At 37.1% G+C, this 21610-nt stretch overlaps 1 protein-coding gene across 16 annotated transcripts in view; it reads right to left on the bottom strand.

Moving 5' to 3' along the window:
* Window positions 1–21610, bottom strand: part of BAZ2B (bromodomain adjacent to zinc finger domain 2B) — a 112205-nt gene that overhangs the window by 68912 nt on the left and 21683 nt on the right. For 13 of the 16 annotated variants that reach the window (XM_041466048.1, XM_041466058.1, XM_041466053.1 and 10 more), the window contains exon 2: window positions 18638–18680. The exons of the other annotated variants lie outside the window; for them this stretch is intronic. The gene's annotated coding sequence lies outside the window, so the exon portion shown is untranslated. The remainder of the gene's footprint in view (window positions 1–18637; window positions 18681–21610) is intronic. 16 annotated transcript variants of the gene reach the window in all.

The raw sequence follows: 21610 nt of genomic DNA, 5'->3' as shown, positions 1-21610 counted from the left end.
TTCAATGTGCTTCTGTACCAGCCTCAGGCTTTGCAATGGGTCCTGATTTTGTTTTAGAATGGCATCAAACTTCAGTCTCATTATATTAGCACTAATATAATTTTACATTTAAACAAAAAGAGAAAAACCCAAACATCTAAATTGTACGTTAGGTTCTTCAATGCCAGCGAAAACTAGTTTTAGCTCATGGGAGAGCAAAGAAGTCTATCAGCCTTTCACATCACTGACTGACTTCTGGCACCTTGACTAAAAAACTTATCATTGAGGAATGCTAATTCCTCAGTTCTGAACTCCTAAAAGCATCTTGCGGCATCATCTAGCAGGAATGTAATGGTTCCCACTAATAGGCTGAGACACAGATAAATGGTTTCCACATTTTCATGCAGCTGCACTCTCGTGGTTCTTTGGAAACCCAGAACCAGTTCTTGAAGGAAGTGTTACGTGCAGTAACAGCCACACTCACTGTTTTGAATCAGCTTCATCACCGGCATCCATTCCCTTTTCCAAAATATTTTTCTTAGGTTATTTGTTCATTGTTTCTTCCAGTTCAAAAGGTATGATGATTTTTTTTTAAAACCTGAGACATTTAAGCAAAACAAACCCCCCACAAACAACAAGAGACAACACTAAAGTTTAGGTAAACAGAATAACTAGAAGGAAAAATAATGGGGGTCTTAAGACACAAAGAAATAAAATTAAGCCTTAACAGAACCCACAGCAGGTGTTACTGGGTCAGAAGACTATTCTGGCTGACTCCATTCACAACATTATTTTTACAAACCAAGCAGATGAAAATCTGACATCTTGATGTTATTTACAAACTTGAAATAAGTTCCTAGACACAAAAAAACCTGCCAGATAGCAATTTTATTTCCATAAACTGGAAAGCAAGAAGATAATAAGCTATCCATACTTCCATCTTCGAAACAAAAGTACTCTATATAGATATCAAGCACTAACAAAGCCACATGCTAAACATTACATTTTCCTACGTGATTAAAGAACACTGGTTAAAGCTTTTGCTGTACACCAGGTGTTTTCTTGCAAAGCTTGAAAACTCTTTACAGATTAACAGTGATGCACATTGCAAATAAGCCATTCTTTAAAAATCTGAAGGCACTCGGCAAAGGCAAGCAGTCAATGATGGTCCTATCTGACAGATAAAGCTGGGGCTGTCTTATGGGGTGTGGGAGAAGGAAGCCTAAGCAGTCCCGACTCCTGCTATCCAGCACTCACTTCAAGAGCTCCATGGGGACCTATGGCTGGGCCCAGGGTTAGCATCTGCCCTTCCCAGCACAGCAAAAACAGCTATAATATCCTTTGACCACTGCTGCCTCCCACACTTCCCTTCCCCCAGGCAGCCAAGGCAATGCAGCTCCTGCAGCTCCCATCAGGGCTGTTCTACCTGCTCTGCAGGAATAAGGTTCTGTAAACCAAGCTGAAGCTTAAGCCAACAAAGTCAGCTGTGAGGCACCAAGCTTTAAGAGTCTCTTCAGAGGCAGAGTATGCAAAAAGATTACAAATAGCAAGGGAAACCTTTTCAAAACACCCAGATTGTAGAACATTGGAAAGAACGGAGCACGGATACAAGAAGATGGCTGGACAGCAAGGAAGTCTGCTGAAAGACAGTACATATGTTTTGCTGGTCCCCAGACTAGGACATTTCATAGACATAATCAATATGAAGCACTACTGTATATTATCTGGAATATCATAATATATACAGTTTATCTATTAACAGCAACAATTCAGTATGTGGTTTAAAAAGAAAAAATCAATAGACTCTTATTTTGTAAGAGACATTAGGATAGGATAGTACTCTAGGCCACTGGGCTTCCAAATTAAATAACAGTATTAAAGGGCTTGTAAGGGAGGCAGCATGTGTATGAAACCTATGGCTATCCTGTAAAACCTTTATCTTTCAGTCAGTGTTCTCAAGATTAAAAGGTCATAGTTTCAGAGAGAATGGCACTCATTCCTCAGCAATCCTCAGAATACAGCAAAAGTATTTTGGGGAAAAAACAGTTCAAATCAGTGGCTTCCAAATACCAGGTCTTCACCACCCCACAAGAAGAGAACCCTTTAAAAAAGTAACATATGTCGAATCCCTCTTCCTTTCTTCCCCATGGAATTTTTCCTGCCTTGCTCTCCATAAATAGGACCTGTATCTACATGCTCTAGCCACTCCGTTGTCCACACCCTTTTCTCTATAGCTAACAACTCATGTGAACTAATAGGTCAAGCACATCCAAAAACCTCTTTCTACCTCAAACTGGAGGAACACTGTTCCTCACCTACTTATTTTTTTCACAGAGTGAACAAAACAGATTTCTCATATATGCTGTCTACTTCACAAGTTTTTTAATAGGAGCTGTTTAATTCAATGCCTTTTTTACCCATCTATTATAAAAAACATCTCTTTCTTTTAACTGAATCATACTTTTTCTCCATGTTTCATTTTTGGTTCCAGTTTCTGTTAACATAGTGGGCATGTTCTGTTATTAAATAAAATTATACATCCCTTTATTTCTATGTAAAATACAATAATAGAAAAAGTGGACTTTTGAAGAGCAACAATTATTTTGGTTAGGAATTCACTACAAGGTATTTCATAATCTAGTTGACAAAGGGAGAAAGGTTCTTTGGTACCAAGAACACAATATTATTTTATTATTAATTTAAATCAGAACTGCAGAATTTAGTCTAGCACTTTTCTAAACTTCCACCAAGTTCAAAATAACCAGGAACATGAATTGGTATTATATACTACAGAACAGTAACATGCATTGTAGTACATAGAGCACTAATGCAAATGCTACGCCATTTATACTAGTGCAACAGAAGACCAACCTTAAGAAGAATAAAATCATTGTAAACGAGTGTAACAACCTGAGTAAGACCACAAACACTGTGTAACCACTGTCTGGCAACATGACAGTCTTGAGAAAAATAAGACCACACCTGTGCACTGAGTGACAGCTCACATTCACCTGGTCCTCAGCAGCAAGAGCCAAGAAATTACTTTAAGTAAAAATAACACACCAACTCTAATAAAGACAGAAACAACACTTACATGATCATATAAGAAAGGTTGAAGAAAAGGCTGTTTGTTTTATTTGAAGACTAAGTTGGTTAGAGAGAAAAACAGTTCTGGAAGTGATAAAAATATTATGAACGCCAATATTATGAACACCAATATCAATACATTAGAATTTGGATAAAACACACATTCTGTGTCACTGCATTTGTCCAGTGAGTGTTCATAAGAATTTTTCATAAAGTTAATACTAGTTGGCTGAAACCTAAATAGACTTCAATGGTTTGGAGTTTTTTAATCTCATGAAAATCGGATGTTTTGCTCATCGCTACTGTCAGATAAGCATTACAAGAAGCAGTAGTTGTCTTAGAATAAAAGAAAATAAAAATTTGCTACTCTATATATTCTTTTTGTAGTCTTCAATCTATAAACACTTCAAACCATTAACCCAGGGAAGGCGGGGGGGGCAGGTGCGGGGAGGGGGGGAAGGAAGCAGAGAAGAAAAGCACTGAACACTTGGCATTACAGGAGAATAGATAAAGAACACAAACAGCTTACTGTGGAGAAGGGTTTAATCAGGAAGTAGCCATTATCCTGTTGCTACAGAGCAGTGACAGCACTCCAAAACAAGCCGAGGGTTTGGTCTTGGAGGTTTTTGTTGTTTGCTTTCTTTTTCAGTCAAGAAGGAAGAAAGCACACATGCGATCATGTCCGAGTTTGCAGAGCCCAAAGGTCGCCAGACGCCTATTGTCAAAAGCTATCCTGAAAAAGTAATCCAAGCAAGCATTGACAAAGCTGTATTTAAGGAAGCATCCAAAATGTACCACAAGCTCCTTCAGTGTTACACACAAAACATGGCTGTCTTATTCAGAGATTAGCAATTATTGTAATGAGATACTGTCGGAGAGGGTCAAACAGCGCTTCCTGCAGTTTACACATCTTGATTTCCTGGTAAACAAACCGAAAGGCAGGTGGAGCACTTGGATCACCAGTAACACAGCTGCTCACGGACCAAAACCTGCTCAGGTGAAGCGCGCAGCTTTATCTCCACTTTAATTACATGAGGGGAAAAAGTAGCAGAAAAACGTAAAACCTACTGAACTATGAAGGAAATTTTTCCCAGTGTTATGAAAGCATCACTGCCAGGCTGCATTGTTTTCTCATTTATGCCAAGCACAAGGAAAATATTTTTATGTCAATTATGCATATGTGTACACACACACACACACACACACTCTCTCTCTCTCTCCAAAACAAACTGCTCCCCAAGTTGTTTTGGTATGTAAAAGTGCTATGAAACTATACCCTGAAACAACCCTGGAAAAATCTGAAACTGAGAAAAACAAACTCTAATCACTGCATGCGAATTTAAGCATCAACCTCCAAAAAAAAAGGCACAATTAAATCCACCAACAATATGCAGAAATCATGAAAATTAATTAACACCGTTTTCAAAGAAAAAAGAACTTCAAGTGACTTTTCTTGAAACTGCCAAAAACTTTTCCTCCACAAAAACAAATAACTGCATACGGACTAAATACATGGCAATGACTCAGTGAGAAGAGATTACAGGTTGTTCCCTACCTATAATCATTCCAAAAACTAATTTCCACAAGCTTCAGTTTAAAAATTGTACTTTCATGGTGGAACTGAAAAGGGTCCTAGGTTACTACGAAAATTAAAGGGAAAAAAAGACAAAGTAACCCCCAACAAATAAATAAGAACACTCCCCACCCAAAAAAACTCTTGACTAACAGAACTAAAAGCTCACTTCTCCTAAGCAATTAGAATAAAGTACATGGTCCAAAAACAGAATACAGAATTGCTGCAAGAGATCAGTATAGTTAACTTATTAGACAATCTGTTGATACAAGTGAAACTGTTACAGTGACCTAAAATAGCAGCATAAGGGCCTGAACCACAACATGTAATCTGAGAAAAATAATTTGTATAGCAGCAGAGAGATGCAAAGGTGCTGGGGGGCAGTGAATCAATCAATGAATTCTTCCTCTCTCAGAAATTCAGCAGCATCAAAGACAACCTAGGGAACACAGCAAAGAAACATGTCTGAAAAAACAAATTAAGAAACAAGACACCAAAAAAGTTTCTAATAACAATGTTAGAAATACACTGAAGCCATTTTTCACAATTACGAAAGAAACAAAGGAAACTCATTAAAAAGCCCAGAAAGCATTACTGGAAAGATCATGAAATATGAAGGGGTTCATCTGTATCAGCAAACACTGACGGTGAAAATGCAGCCTCTGCCAATGAAGGAGTGATTCTCTCCTCAATATCTCCCAAACAACCAAAGATACATTAAGAGGGATCTCTGCAATCAAAACAACACACCAAGAAGAATTTTGCAGGCTGCGATTGTTACAGACATAACTAGTGCAGCCACGATTTCCTCATCAGACAGCTGCATATTAACTCATTGCCTTAAGTTAAACTACACCAAAACGTCAGCATTTCATTCACACCATTTTTTGTTTCCTGTCTTACAAAAAAAGTAGTTCTGTCAAACCATGTGCAGGATTTCTGAAGATAACAGTAGAATTCCAAACCATCAAATGAGAAAAGCCTTTGCAAAAACAGAGAGTATCAGCAGCACTCTTAACAGTAGTCTAAAAATAGTTTTAAAAAGCAATACATGTTGTATTTAATTGGGGTACGTTTGGTACTAGTATAACTGCAAACAAGCTTTCACTGCAAGATTTAGGAGACCATGACCTGAACCCTCAATCTGCTAATATCAGAAATTTGCATGCTAAAATACAGCCACAATTAATTTAATTCTTGTATGACTCCAGGAGAATCACGTAGAATAGTTCCACATGTTAAAATAATAGCTCATAAACGATTTTTCTAAAATTCTTTCAATCCACATTGCTCATAATGTGAAAAATACTTTGTGTGGAACAGCTGTTTAACGCTGACAGAGCAATGAAGGAGGGAGAAACAAAAACATGCCACTGGAAGCAGCAAACAGAAGGTCCATACTTATTTTCTGAACCCAAGGCTCAATCAGACCTTAGTCCAGTAACAGTCAGCGAAACATTAAAAGCACAGATCTGGTTTCTACCACTGTAGCCATCAGAGAAGCTAAATATACTGAACTACAACCCACTGCCTCCATGTTAGTCAGCAAGAGAGTAACAAAGATTCAGCAATTGTTGTTCTCAGACAGAAGTTTTACAGGCTACTAAAACACTGGTGGTCAAACGCCTCAGCTTCATGAAAAAAATTACGTTTACAAAACTGACCTAATATGACATAATAAATCAACTACTCCAACTGTATCTCAAATATTCATCAGGCCCCTGCCCTCATGAAATGGCAAGGCCTCAAAATGTAGAGTTACTGTTGTGAAAGATTTCCTTTTGTTAACAGTATCACTTTCTATATAGCAAATTCTAAGTATAAATATGGGCATTGAATACAACTCCAGCTATGGGTATGATTAGGTAAACTACGTAAATGAAAAAATTAAAATCTTTACAAAACAATACATATGATAACATTAAGTAATATACTGAAGGGTTCCTCCACTGAGATTTTAAACACTGCCCATGGGAATTAAATCTATGGTCATAAAGAAATTAGAAAATCCTGAAAACTTCACCTATTAGATTTCAGTCTATCTAGTACTACCTATAATCACTGAGGTAGCTCTATTCCACACATTTTGATTTAGAACATCTCAGTTTAGCCTGTGATAAAGAAATATAAAAGTACTTACACCGTGAATGTTGCTTACACACACCTGAGAAGAACATGTAAACCCTATGGAATCTGCAGTGAATGCTAACAAAGCCAGAGATCTACACTGTGCATCATAACTTGATCCAACTTCACAATTGTTGCAAAAACCACGTTACTTCATAGCAGAAATACTTGCTCAAAACAGCTAACATTTATGAATACAGGTCCAATACCTGAATCCAGCATCATCTGTGAACACAACCTGCATCAATGGTGTTGGAGAGCATAAACTTCCTGCAGTTTATTAAATCAATATGCTTATTTATAAAAGCTTCAGATGCAGTATTAAGTCTGCCTTTTGCTTCTAGCTATTTTAGCTGGAATACTCTGACACTAACTGCATGGACCAATAAGGAGGAGACAAAAGGGATATTTCATTCCTTAAGGAATAACAGTGATTCTAAATCCTCTTTTTATTCAAGAAAAATCTAGCAAGTTAATAGAAGTAACCTCCAACTAAACTACAAAAGATTGGCAGGAGGAGGGGAGTGTCCACAAAGGACAGGCCCAACAGCCAACTTTCTTCCCCTCATTCAGCCTGAAACAAAAGTCTCAAACACCATTTACTCCTCAGAGACCTTGATGCAATGGCACACAAAACCAAGTCCTACTTGCGTTCCTGTAAATTCAGACTCTGACAACACTTACAAGACTCAGTACCACTTTTCCCCTACATATGCTACTGTACAGAGCCCACTCTTGAGTTCCGCTGTTACACTGAGTACCACCAGTACTCACTGGATTGGTCTAAAGTTTGGTCCCCAAACTGAAAACAAAGATGCATCACAAGAGACAGATTACCTTACTTCAAATAGTTTCTCACCACCAAAAACAACTACATCAATCAATCTTTAAAACCCATCAGCTGACAGTAAGGAATCTGCATCCTTACACTGGTTATGGCACTTAACAAAGCCAAGGGAAAGAGGCGTCCTTTCCCAAGGAGAAGAGAGGCAACAATCCTCCTTTCGTTCTACCTCCTACATATCCCAGTCACATTTATGGGTCATACAGCTCATGATTTGGCTTTATGTTAAAGGCCCCTCGGTCCTCATTGAATTGTTTATAAAATGCATGAACACTGCACCTGTCAATTTGATCCTGAAACAGTATCTTGGATTTGAAATGAACACAGTAGCTACCAGTGAACCATCACTCAGAGCCATATTGTACTCTTATTAAATACATCTCTACCAAGATCCTAGTAAGTTCAGAATTGTTTCAGTGCACATAAGTCACACAAAAACCCAGAAAACTAGCTTATTCTTTACATTACTTCAAAAGTGCCCAAAATCATTCGTCATGCAAGCTCATTACCAAAACTCATCACAGAACTACAAAAAAATCCCAAACTATCACTTACATAGCAGCATTTCAAACATTTGCCACTAGAGTTCAACCCCACAAAATATATACACATGGAATATATACTCAAAGAACACAGAAAAATAACTGAATTAAATAATTTCAGTACATTTTCATTTTCCTGTATCAAAGTTTTCTCGCATACTCCTTTTCATTCTTAGCATTTTGATTATCAAAATGTCTTAGCATTACTACATGGTTTTAACTAGCAACTTGGAAACAACAAACTAAAAAAAACCCAAACTAAACCATATCAGGATCTCAAGGAACTCACTGTCCTATGTACCAAGTCATGTCATTTCATAATAAAGTTGATACATCTTACCATAAAGTTTTGCTAATATTTTTCAGTATAATCTATTAAAATTTAGCCATTTGAGTTTTATGAGATTTGACACCAAGATGAGGTTTATTTCCATGTTTTCTGCATACATTACTATCATCCATTTTAAAAAGCACTACAGAAACCAATATTCTTAATTTCCTTTACATATATATATGGGGGGGGGGGGATAAATTCAGTATTAACTTATGTTTGTTCAAACAAGATTTTGGAGAAAAGATCACATAGGTAGAGAAATGCACATAGCAGGAGGGTTAAGCTGCTCTTTTCCATAAAAATAACCATTAATTTACCACATTACTGGAAATTTGAAAATAAATTATTTTGAAACTATAACAATATTTCAGAAGTTTTAAAAGCTTGGAACAACAATAAATATATTCTTTATCTATCATCAAATTACACATACACACACAGACACTCTGAGAATACAATATTCATTTTGCTGCAGAAGAACAGACATTGCATAACAATGAGATTTGCTAATGAAATCAGCCATCAACCTGGAATACATTTGTATTAAACGAAGACCTCAGTGTCATTTTCTTTGTGCATCATTTGTTCTCTCATTTTTCGACCTTTCAAGTATCCTATCCTTCTGGTTTCACTGCTTCAAGTACAGCAATACTGCAAAATATTTTAACACTGTATGTACAACACTTTTTATTTTACAAAATTTCTTTCTCTGCTTACTACTAAATGTAGATTCTAACTGTATAGCTTCTATTAGCATTGTGAACATAACCTTGGAAGAAAAATCAACGGGTACTATAGAAACAAAGGAGTTTTATTTCCTCTGTAAAACTGCAGAAACATCTAATAAAAACTGGCTGCCACTTGGAACAAACTATACTTTCATAGCTCAAGTTGCATGCGCCTTAACATAAGAATTAAACAGAACACCACATTTTAGAAAAATACCCTCTCTATTTATCTAATGATTAAACAGGACAGAATTTAACATCATTATATAAATACAGGTGTATTTTCTTTGCCTGAAATGCAAGACCATAATGAAAAAAAGTAAAACAACCCAGCAAGCTCAGTGACAGTATGTTAAAGTATGCACTATATATAACAGACACATAAAACACTTTACAATTAAAAATTACAAAGGTATTTTAAAAGACATTTTTCTATCATTATACTAATATCATATTTTGGTTTTGCAGGTTATATGCTGTCTCGTACTTCAGAGATAAAAAGCAACCTGTTTGCACCCCTAGCTCCAAAAGTATTAAAACTATGTTGTGAAATCACCCCAGAACTACTGAAACTAGAATACAGCACACTAATTTTTTCTACTGTTCTCATTTAACAGATTTTTTTTTTCAATTGAATTAATACAAATAACACATTGTGACCATAAGGTACTATCAAGTTAGTACTACTGTTGATAAGCTCCAAAGTCATAACAAAATCTAATACAAAACAATACGGAATAAATGTTTGCAGACCTGTTAGGTAGGGTTGGCTTTTTTCTGCAGAAGTGGGTAAGAGAGGGGGGTCACACATTACATGGTGCTTGCTTGGGTGGGCATGAGTGTTTTTCTGGGTTTTTTTTTTAATTAACACTACAAAACCCTAACTCCATGAAAAGGAAAGGGCAAATAATTACTCTGGTATGCAAAAATTGCTCACAACTCTCATGGAATAAATGGAAGCAATTTGTAATTTATTTTATCTGCGGGATGTAAGGAAGCCATTCAGTCATTTCATAGTTACAACAGCCATCACAACATCAAAAAACCCCAAAAAGCATAAAAGACCACTGAAAAAATAGAGGAGAAAAATAATTATATATCAGAATATGGACTTAAGCATCCCTGGAGCCAGTTGTATCAAATGGTCTCTATACAGCCCAGGAACACCATCAAGATACTGGACATAATGAACTAGGTAAGTAACTGAAAGCACAAAAATTTTCATAAACTGTCTTCATATGTGCTCCACTGCTAAGTTAACAAGCACCTATATTATTAAGAGCCTTTGAAAACTGAAGGCATTAAACACATGGCCTTATTTTTTCTTCCATTTTCCTCAGTTTTGAAGATATGTGTCTACAGGATACAAACATCCAGGCATATGCCATATGAAGAGGTCTTACCCTCATTTATGCATTACCATGTCCTAATAAAAAGATGTATGAAGACTATCACACACTATCAAAAATGCTTTTTTTAAATTATGAAGCATTTGTCCTTCTGCAATAAAGCCATCCACATTACATCTCAAAATGACTGAAGCTGAAGAGATAAAGGAGGCATGATTAATTTAAACGCAAGGACTATATGACCTCCAGGCTCTGAAATAAAGAAGCTCTAATGCAACAACCTTGACCCTTGCAAGTGATAGGTCATTTTCTTCTGTGATTGCTTTCTGAAAGTCCAACAACTGTCAAGTAGGCTAAAGAGTACGGCTGGCAGATGATAGCTGTGAAAAGTTTGCACTTTTAACAATGCCTTACTGCCATGTCGTACAGATCAACAGTCCAATTGAGCATCTTCCACAAGATCTTACAGGCTCTTGAAGCCATGTATTACAGCAACTGACATCACTGGTTTTATGAGTGATCAATCTAGTGGATATGGAATCTAAGAATACAGAAACTGTTAAATGATACAGTCTTAATTCAAATGAGAATGACATGATATGCAAATTTGCTGTACATATGAAATATGTGATTCTGGTACATCATTGTTGACACTAGGCAATCATGCATATAATCTTAAGCACACAACATAAAACTTTACAACTCACACAACTTGGCATAAATTTCATAGGCATGAGAACACAGTTATTCTACTGAAAGTGAACCCTTATTTTAAAAGTACAGACAAGAATATGACAAAAGTGTATCAACACCATACAGATAAAGATAATGGCAAGTGCTAAAATATATTTGAATTCTTATCAATAAGAAAAAGCATTAATCCAGAAATTTATTTATTCATATTTATTCTCATTGAACTCCAAAGAGGAAGCTACTTCAGTATATAGTCTAAAATTCTGTATTTTGTTGCAATAAATCACAGATAGATGCTCAGAGTACGAATGTATTCCAAAATTTAACACTGTCCATTTTATAGTGTTTCAAATATCCCAGAGAATATTCATACACATATACACATTGACATACAGAATATGCACATATACATATCCAGTTTCCTTATACAGTTTTTGTGTCGTGCTGTACTCATAGTCATGTGCACACACTAACACCTTTACTTTCAGTATTACGCAGTGCTTAGTTAATTGCTGTTACTGGCACTTCAATGCAGAAATTGTAAGCATCCTTCAAAGCTTACTTTTAAATATCTAGCAATAAAGCAGACTTATACTATTTTCACAATGAAATACTACAAATTGTTCTGAATTATAATGACTATTATTTATCTACTTCTAGGGAGCAAAACTAGAGAACAATTTATTAAAGCACAGGAGGAACTCCTGAACACTGGAAGGTCACAGGCTATGTGCTGAGCTGCTAAGCAAAAGTGTCTACGATGTTGCAGAGCTGCCATTTTTCTTCCTTGACAAAGCCCCCATCTGCCACAGAGCCATTTACAGCCTCAGAGTCAGAATATCAATGATTTCCAACCATTCCACAAGTCTGCTCTCACCTTGACATCACCTCTCTAAAATATCTAAAGCAGATAATACATATAACCCTCAACTATCTCTAAGCCCATGCTTTATTCAACTGATATACATTTAAGCTGTACTCTAATACACCATTTCTTTACTACCTCTGAATTGTTCAAGAATATGAAAACTCCAAATTGTACATCCTTTTCATTGTTGTGTTCACCTTAAAGAAATTACCTTTGAAAAACCTAAAAAGAAAACCTTTAACTATTGACAAAACATGTAAAAAATAGTTATAGAACATCTGTATTTACATAATGTACATGCACACCATCATAATTTACTTTATTCTGTCCCTTATAAACAAAACATGCCTGGTAAGATACTTACTACACAGAATAAACTATCACAGCAAAACCACTTTCAGCTCTTAACAGCAAAACTACTTTCAGCTCTTAACGTATATACAAACTGATTTTTTTAAAAGAAATCCAGATTAGAGATAGGTCAGAAGAGGAAAGAGAATCTTGACTTACTGAAAGAATAACTAATAATGAATTAGGTCCTCAGACAAAACAGATTATACCTGGATTTATAAAACCAATCAGATACACATATACACACACACACACATATATATTGATAAGCATTAACATATATATACACACATGCATATGCACACATATGCTCTCTGTCAAGCACAAGAATATACACTCCATCAGGCTCATTACAACATGCCTTTAATGAAAGCATTCACAGATAGCAACTTCTGGAGTCTCGAAATGCAGATGAATGTTGATACTCCAGACTAATTTTAAAACAAGCAAAGTTGCAGCTTGATTTCATAGTGGAACTGGGCCACAGAAGAAACAATTTGGTATTACAAATATGTATGCAATCACATATGATAGCCAGAACTTCAACTACTGCCATACAAACCCTCAAGATGCTAAGTATACAGGAGTAAAATATTTGAACACTAGATGAAGCTTGCGAGCATCTTTACGAAAAAATTACGTCACAACACCTGTACATATTTTATAATCTCAAATTTTGAATAATCAAGTGTACAATTATCAATGTAAATAGCAAAAAAACCCCCACATGCAATATGCCTCCCTCCTTGAACTCATAGCCCTTACAAAGACTGGACTTTTTGGAGCTTTCCTTGTGTGAATTAGTCAAGTCCTACTAAAACAACCTTTCTAGTTGAAACAGGGACACAATACTCAAGATAAGTTACTTGCAGGAAAATTCCTGAAGACTTAGACTGAAAGTATAAGGTGGCAACCATTTACATATGGAAAAATATCTTTTCAATAGTCAACTAGAAATGTCTTCTTAACTTGAACATCTAAATTTCAGAGCTACTGTATAATAAGACTCTGAAATTTAGTAAGAGAAATATTTCTCTTTTCCTGTAAGTGGGCAAAGCTTTATTTTTACATGCTAAGAACATTTCCTTCTGTAAGAAAGCCAAAGCAAACAAAGTGAAAACTCTAATCTAATCATGTGTACTTGGAAAGATTTCTGAACTTTTAAACTTTTGAAGGAACTGTAAACAACAAAAACACTTTCTCGTGCAAACAGAATGTTGCTATTGCAAAGATAAATCAGCTGGTCTAAACAACACGGTGATACTACCAAAAACTGAATTTACGTCTGAGCTCCTCCAGTTCATGTGTACAATAAAGTTTAACAAACCACTTATTCCTCCTAGCAGTGGATTTGCAATACTAATTTAGAATCTGCCCCTCAGCAGATAACCATTATTAAATTGGGTTTGCAGCAGAAGCACTAAGAAAGTTGGGAGTAAGTCTTACAGAAACTCAGTAAAGGGGCTTTGTGCCTTGTTTTGGCTTTTTAACTGCCTTCCTGTTATAACTTACAACATATCAAACGTAGACTATTAGTTTAAAAGAAAACTATGATAAAAAATAGGTGTTCCACAGAGAAATATGCAGTTTGTTAATTCTTTCCTTGAAACTTTCAGTCCTTTTGTAATTTTACTTTTGTAGTTTTAGTTGTTTGATCTAGTGTGTTGTTTTACCCAATAAAGGCATCTAAATACACACAAGCAAGGATATACAAGTGCATACACACTAACCATATTTGCAGACAGAATACAGCAATAAACTACTTCCAATTTTTTAATAAGATAATTTTCTAAAAATAACTACACAGAAACAAATATAAAAAAGGCACAATTGCCCTGTGTTTCATTTACGTTCAATATAATTACTGCAAGCATATAAAACTGTTACAATCATATTATCTTTAGTTTCTTAGTCAATGTTAATTTTTAGTATACTAAAGTGAAGATGTAATTAAATCTGCAGGTGTTACACATGTATGAAGAAAGCAAATTCTCATGTTCTGTGGGGGATGACCTGTTTCAGAAGCTTTTAAATTTTTTCTGAGCTTGCTTAAGTGTATATCCACCTACACAGTTAAAAAAAACCCCAAATTGCTACTTGTCAAACATTATTACCACAAACCATGAACAGTCTCCTTTTATAGTCCCAGAATGATTCTGTTTAGAAGGGACCACAAAGCTCATCCCATCCCACCCCTGCCATGGCAGGGACACCTTCCCCTGTCCCAGGTGCTCCCAGCCCTGTCCAGCCTGGCCTTGGCACTGCCAGGGATCCAGGGGCAGCCACAGCTGCTCTGGGCACTGTGCCAGGTGTTCCCTGTGTCCTGTCCCGCCAGGCCGTGTCCCCAGTCCCTCTGCAGCTCTCCTTTGAGGCCCTGCAAGGGGCTCTGAGCTCTCCCAGGATCATTCTCTTCTCCAGCAGCCTGACTCCAGAGCAGAAGGGTTCCAGCCCTTAGACCACTGTTGTGACCTCCTCTAGACCTACTTTAGCAGCTCCACATCTTCCTTGTACTGTAGGCACCAGAATTGTTCTGGGGGTAATATAAAAACAGAGATACCTTTCCACAACCAAATGCACATTTCCAGGAATTCTCTGCATCTTTTTGAGTAGTTACATGATGTAAAAAGGCAAATACAGCTATGATGCTTATATATGTAGATGCTTAAGTTAACTTTTGATGAGAAGGGGAACAGTTGCAGAGAGAGAGCTACCGATACCACTTCAAACTGCCATAAAACCATAAAACTACTTCTATTAACCTGAAATCACCAATTTTTTCTTATTTTTTTCCTCCTTACTTCTCTGTAAAGTGTATTCCAACTTGTTATCAACAGTTTCTCATTAGAGCTGCCCAGAGTTATCAAATTTCACTTCTGGTTCAATTATCCCGGTTTTTGTTAATTTTCTTTTATTCTGAGACATAGAAGCTGCAAGTGATAAAGCAGATGGTTTTATAAAAATAAAATAAAAACTGTTTGTCTAACTTGCTTGTTTCTGCAAATATTCTGTTCTTTTATTCAGCTGCAAATAGGCTATTATTTATCTACATTTAAATTTCAAGTAAGGGTTTTTCTTGGCAATTTGCTTTCGTATTTTAAACTGAAATACATTATATCTTTCATGGGTCTGACTCACACTCATTTTTTGTTGATATCTGCTTTCATACTCCTAGCCACCAGTTCCAAGTAGGCCACTGAATACTTTGTTACTGTGAAAAGATATTGGGTAGTTTTCAAAACCTGTTAAATCCCTACTTAAACTTTCTGTAAGACACTTCATTTCTGAATCTTCTAACGTGTTGCTCTTCTTTGCTCTTTTTTCCCCCCTCTGCCCTCCCCTCCAAAAAATGCAAAAAAAACCCCTTAAGTGTAGTTCTCACCTATGAAGATGCTTCTGCTCATCACCATACTCACCCTAACACCAGTATTCCTGTAATGGCAACATCTCTCAAAAGCATGACATTTACCTTGTCATGACAATTTTTGTCAAAGAGGCCTCTCTTCTTAATTTCCTAAGTTCACTCCAGAAAATTTTGTTCAGCCTTCTGCTGAGCTGATCTTTTACTTTGAACTCCTTTTTTTTTTTTATTATAGCCATTAATAACTTGTTTAGTTACAACCATATAGAAAATTTTTGAAAGTATTATCTGCATAACTTTCAAGTACTCTGTCAACAATCTAAATCAGCTGTTTCCCCAGATAAATTGGGACTGTAAGAATTCATCACTGCCGCCTTTTGTAACAAATAAAAAGAGCCATGATTAGGAATTAAAAGAATTTTGGATTTGGGGAGTAGAAATTAGTATCTGAATTAGATATTAGATACATCTATTAGATATTAGATATATCTGTATTAGATATATTAGAACTTTCGATCTAAAATGGCATCACTGTAACATGAAAAATAAAAAAAAAATCCCACCAAACAAACAGACCAACCACCAACACCACACCTGAACAACACAGAAGGAATTATTACTTCCCATTTTTCCCAATCTTTTCAAGCTCTTCCTTCCTCGACCTATTTGTTACAACCCAAGGCACACTGAAGTGTGCCATTTCTTTGTTTGGATGAAAGGGTTGTTATTGCTTCATAGCAAAGAGAGTATGTTCTGTAAGCTAAAGAATTGACTGTACTCACAGAAGTGTTAGAGATTATTAAGGATACATTTTTTATTATTATTCAGAGATTTGGTATTTTTCATCTCTCAGAAAACAATTAAGCATGGTTGGACAAACACACAAAGAAAATAAACCGGCACTATGAGTTAGTACTAACAGCCATTACCAAAAATAAGTTTGTTGAAAGAAAGAGATCGACACCTGGCTATTGTTTCTCTTTCATTTTTTAATGCCTACAAGAAAACTCATGAAAAAGCATAAATCTTTCTATAAATTCCTCCTGTTCTTCTCCAACTGCATACTTAAAGGGAGGAAATTCATGCATGTCAACTTGACCATTTATGAAGCATTTTTCTCATTTTCCTAAGTAAGGCATTCTTTTTTTCAGCATTCAACCTGATGGCTCCACAGAGTAACAGTGGTCAGCTGCCGCCAGCAGCAGCTCTCATTCCATGCTTGGAGGTCCAGGAAAAACTGCCCCACAGAGTAGGACTTGTTGCCCCACAGAGTAGAACTCATAGATGGTAACTCCCATAACATTAAGGAAGAAGGAACCCTTCTAACACTTGAGCGTTCAGAAGTCAGGACAAACTTTTAACTCTAGCAATGCACCTGTGCTCTTAGTAGAATTCTACCTCCTTCCCAAGGTAAAGGATTTTTAAAAAAAAAGATTTCACAAGTCAGAAAGTTAGCAGGTTTAGCTTTTCAAAGCCAAACATACAGGTAATATTTAATACCAATTATATATTTCATCCCCTTATCCTTTGCAAAACTGGAAGCTTCTTCTATAAAGTTTCTACTTCCAGTCACTGGAGGCTGGGAAAGTAGCACTCTCAGTACATCACAGCAAAAAACATTACCTCATTAACAAAAAAACAACAGGGTTAAGCTTGTATTAGATGAAGGCTTTTTCACTAAAAGCAGCTCAGGTTACAGAAGTTGACAGTACACTACCGCACTACAGGAAGTTTCACAATAGCTGATTCTGCACTAAACATGAAATACTAGATAAAGCCTTCCTATTTCTGTCTGTTATGGCGAATTATTTAATGACTTTCCTAGTTCTGCTTTTTGATTTTTTTCAATGGTGCAGAATGCTGCTCATGATTCTGAAATAGCAGGCCATCATACTCCCACCCTTACCTGCTTGCCTATCACTGCCTGCTAAGCAATATGTTCACTAGAAAACTGCTTTCTGAACTTTATTTCACTTGATCCCTCCTGTTTAGTAGATCTGCTCTCTTCATATTAACCTATTTCTTCTTTGAATTTAGCAGCTGCGGGTAGTGCCCTTGCCATTCCCACAAACACCATACCAAGATGCAAGTAGTGGCTGCCACAGCTTCTTCCACATTGAACAGAAAGCACTTGTGAAACTGAGCCTTTTAAATTTAATCTTACAGATTATTCTAACCAGCATGCAAAAATTATTGGTTTAGGCTTTTGCACTGTCAGTGCAAATTTCACCTCTACTGCCTGCAAAGTTACATCTGGGATGAGGGCCAGAAGGTCACTATTGAGTCATAAGACCCCACTGTATCGCCCAGTCTAGTAAAACAAGAAAACTCATGTTCATAATCTAGCAAAATATTATGTATTCTCTGACCGTGCAAAATGCCTTTCCGAGTTGCTAAAACTGATTTTGGAATTAATCTCGCAACACAAACTCTCAATTAGTTTTAAATACTCTGTAAACTGTACAACTACTAAAGGTATACACTAAAATTAAATGCTATAAAATTTATATTTCAAGCTTACATACAAAGTAATCCAGAAAGAATGATAACAATATTATGTTAATTGTTAAAGACCTTCTCAACAGCTAAACCTGAAGTCACAAAAACAATTGCACCCACAGACTAAGTTTTACTTAGACTAATCTGTAAGTTTTAGCTGAGGCTGTATTTAATGTCTAGCTGAAATCACGACCTGGATGAAGAATTTAGCACTAAGCCATTCAGTAAATAGTATTTTCCTTTTCCCTGTATGAGTCATGCTTCTCAAAGAACTATCAGAATGCTTACTGCTACAGCTTACTTACTATGACCAGCGTGGTCAGTTCAGTGACATTGCTGTTCAGCCACCTGAAAACAGAAAACAACTGATGATCAAGTGAGTCATCGAGCAACTTTTGCAAGGATAGAGAAAGACACATCAAACAAAATACTAAAATTTATTTTTAAAAAGTACGTGAGGCATTTCCAGCACACTGAAAGCACTGTTTCCCACTGCCAGATACGAAGCCATTACAAGAGGAACGGTTGAAGATGTTATATAGTAACACTTTATTTGTTTGCAACCATCTGTTTAAATACACATACCCATTTTACTATAACTAAATTGTGAATGATACAGTACAACATGCACCCCTTTGATAAACACAGTAAGCCAGAGGAATCTGTCAAAATGCAAAGTAATTCCCAAAAAATAATGGAAAATACTAATTTTTTATAATGGAACCAGAGTTTCATTCCACTAGTGATGCTCTCTAGCATGCAGATTTCAAATTCTCCTCATGCTATGAGAATTCAGTAGCATCTGTGTGTCAGTACACAATCCACACATATTGCACTGAAAATTTAAAACTCAAAATAATTTCCAGCACTTGTTTGGATTATTTACTTCCCAGATTTTTTTTTCCCCTGGGTAGACCAAGTTTTTCTAAACACCTAGTTCACAAACAGTGTATAGGACACCAAAAACAGCACAACAGATGCAACATTTCCATTTCAGAAAAATGTTACTTGCTATAGTAGTAGAAATCCAATACTGTTGGGATTTTCTGATACATATTTTTTCACTGAAAATGTGTAAAGATTCAGTGAAATTTTACAGCTTGGTACTTTAAAAATATCTTCTATAAAATTAAACATGCACTTGCTTTACAAAGTTTAGAGGCACTCTCTTCAGCTACAGTGACAGACAACTTTAACTAAGCAAACTGGCATAATTTGCATACGTATCTAAATGCTAGAGTAAAAGGCATTTCAGGATGTTTCTCTGGGTTTGCCTTGATTGTGGCTTTTGGGGCTTTTAGACCGAATGCTTTTTAGAAAAAAAATGCATAGAAAAACAGGTATTTTTATTCTAGATCCTTTTCTACAGCATCACACTGCTGGGAGCATAAAGTTCACCTATCTCACAGTGGCACAAACAAGAAAGCACATTAATAAGCTAACACAAACAAAACTTCAGTCATCTACATGGGCAAGAACTTCTTTAAGAGTTAGACAAGCTAGCTAATTTAAATCTAGGTAGACAGTTGCATCAACAGCAGCCATACTTTTTCTTAAATGTAACCTTAAATTACAGCCTGTTGTGGTGTGATACCATGGTGTGCCTCAGTTTCCCCTAGTCCCTCCCCTGAAGTGTTTCCTTGCCCAGGGGGTGCGTCAATCACCACCTCTCCTTTCCCCCACCCCTGACCCCTGCTGGGCACTGTCTATCAACCCAGAAATTCCAAGGAGAGCGTCGAGCAATTGGATGTTCGAAGGATGCTCTCCACGCCCTGGGGCCATTGGCCCACCCAGGTGTCCCTCTCACCTGAGACCCCTTCCCCCCATACCTGGCTGGTGCTCCCTGGGTCCCCTCCCCTGCCCCTCTGCCCCGGTAAAAGGACAAGCACACCACGCGGTCGGAGTTCTGTTGGAGTTGTTGCAGGATTCAGAGGCCATGCGGCCCGAAATAAAAGCTCTGGATTAAAAACTCTCCATCGGGACCCACTCCTTTCTTCACCTCGCCTCAAAGGAACCTGCAGCTCAGGAAGGCCAGAGCAGTGACCCCCTCACAGCGAGCTCCAGCCGCAAGCCCTGGAGCTCGGGACATGCCCGGACTGTCCCCACGTGCCCAGTGCGACCACAGGCACTGAACAGCGTCCCTGGGGAGAAAACACCACAGGTGCGGCCATTTGGTCAGCAGCCGAGGCCAGACAGACCAAGGCAGTCCCGTCAGTAATACTGGTAAATTCCAGTAACAACCTGTAAATGTGTGGGCATTAACTCCAACTGCTTTTTTTGTTTGTTCGGGCCACCAATGTCAAGCTACAATCCCAGCCCTGCCAGGAAAGCAATAGGTATTTTTCTCCCTCGACAAAGGACAGCCAGGAACAAAACACTCCTCACAACAGTCAGTGGCAACATCAAGAACTAGAAAGAAAACATACCATGTTTATTCTTTCAGGGGGAAATGTAAACATTGATATTCTCCTTGTCCACCCTACTGCCATACTTTGACACCACCAAAAAACCCCAACCTACTGGAAACAAAACACAGGAGAAGATAGAAGATACCACACGGTAATTACACCATTTAAACAATGGCAGCAAAACATCTGAGAGAGAGGAAGCTTAAAAAAGTATGCATTTTGCTACACTCTCAATCCTGCTGGCTGACTAGAGCCCTGAATTATCTTCCCAAAAGCAGAAAACATAGGTGTATTTCCTTCCTTGAGTTGGAAATATGGCACTTCATGCATTACCTGAAGCTCAAAGCTCAAGTACTTGCTCTCAGCTAATATTCTGCAAATATGTTCTACTTCTGACTACATACATTTCTGTGGCACTGCTGAATTTGGGGTTTGGGATCAGTCCTGAAGGCACTGAATAGTCCCCCAAAACCTGAACTTTGACACAAAGGCTAGAGGTTCAGCAGAAGGCAGTGAAAAAAAGTTCTTCAGGTTCTTGCTTGCCACTTGCCAAGAATGATAACCAACTACTTAACTATCTGGCAGGCAGGGATACTGCAGAATCACAGCTTCCTCAGCTCTGAATCAAGTAATGAAATAGTTTTAAAAACAGGCTCTACTATGGCTCCCTGATTAAAAGCACACAGACTGGTTTTGGCCCCAGTGTCCAATGTACAGAGTAAACAGATGCCCTAAATGGAAAACCAAGGTGAAACTCAATAGCAAAGATATGATTTGGCATGAACTGAAGTAATTACACAACAACAACTTCTCCACAGAGTAAAAAATACTGTAAAGGACCAAAGAATATTGTTTCAGATTAAATATTCT

This window comes from Pyrgilauda ruficollis, unplaced genomic scaffold, assembly GCF_017590135.1.
Source record: "Pyrgilauda ruficollis isolate IOZ18807 unplaced genomic scaffold, ASM1759013v1 scaffold196, whole genome shotgun sequence".
Taxonomy (NCBI): domain Eukaryota; kingdom Metazoa; phylum Chordata; class Aves; order Passeriformes; family Passeridae; genus Pyrgilauda; species Pyrgilauda ruficollis.
This window is presented reverse-complemented; position numbering and strand designations above follow the sequence as displayed.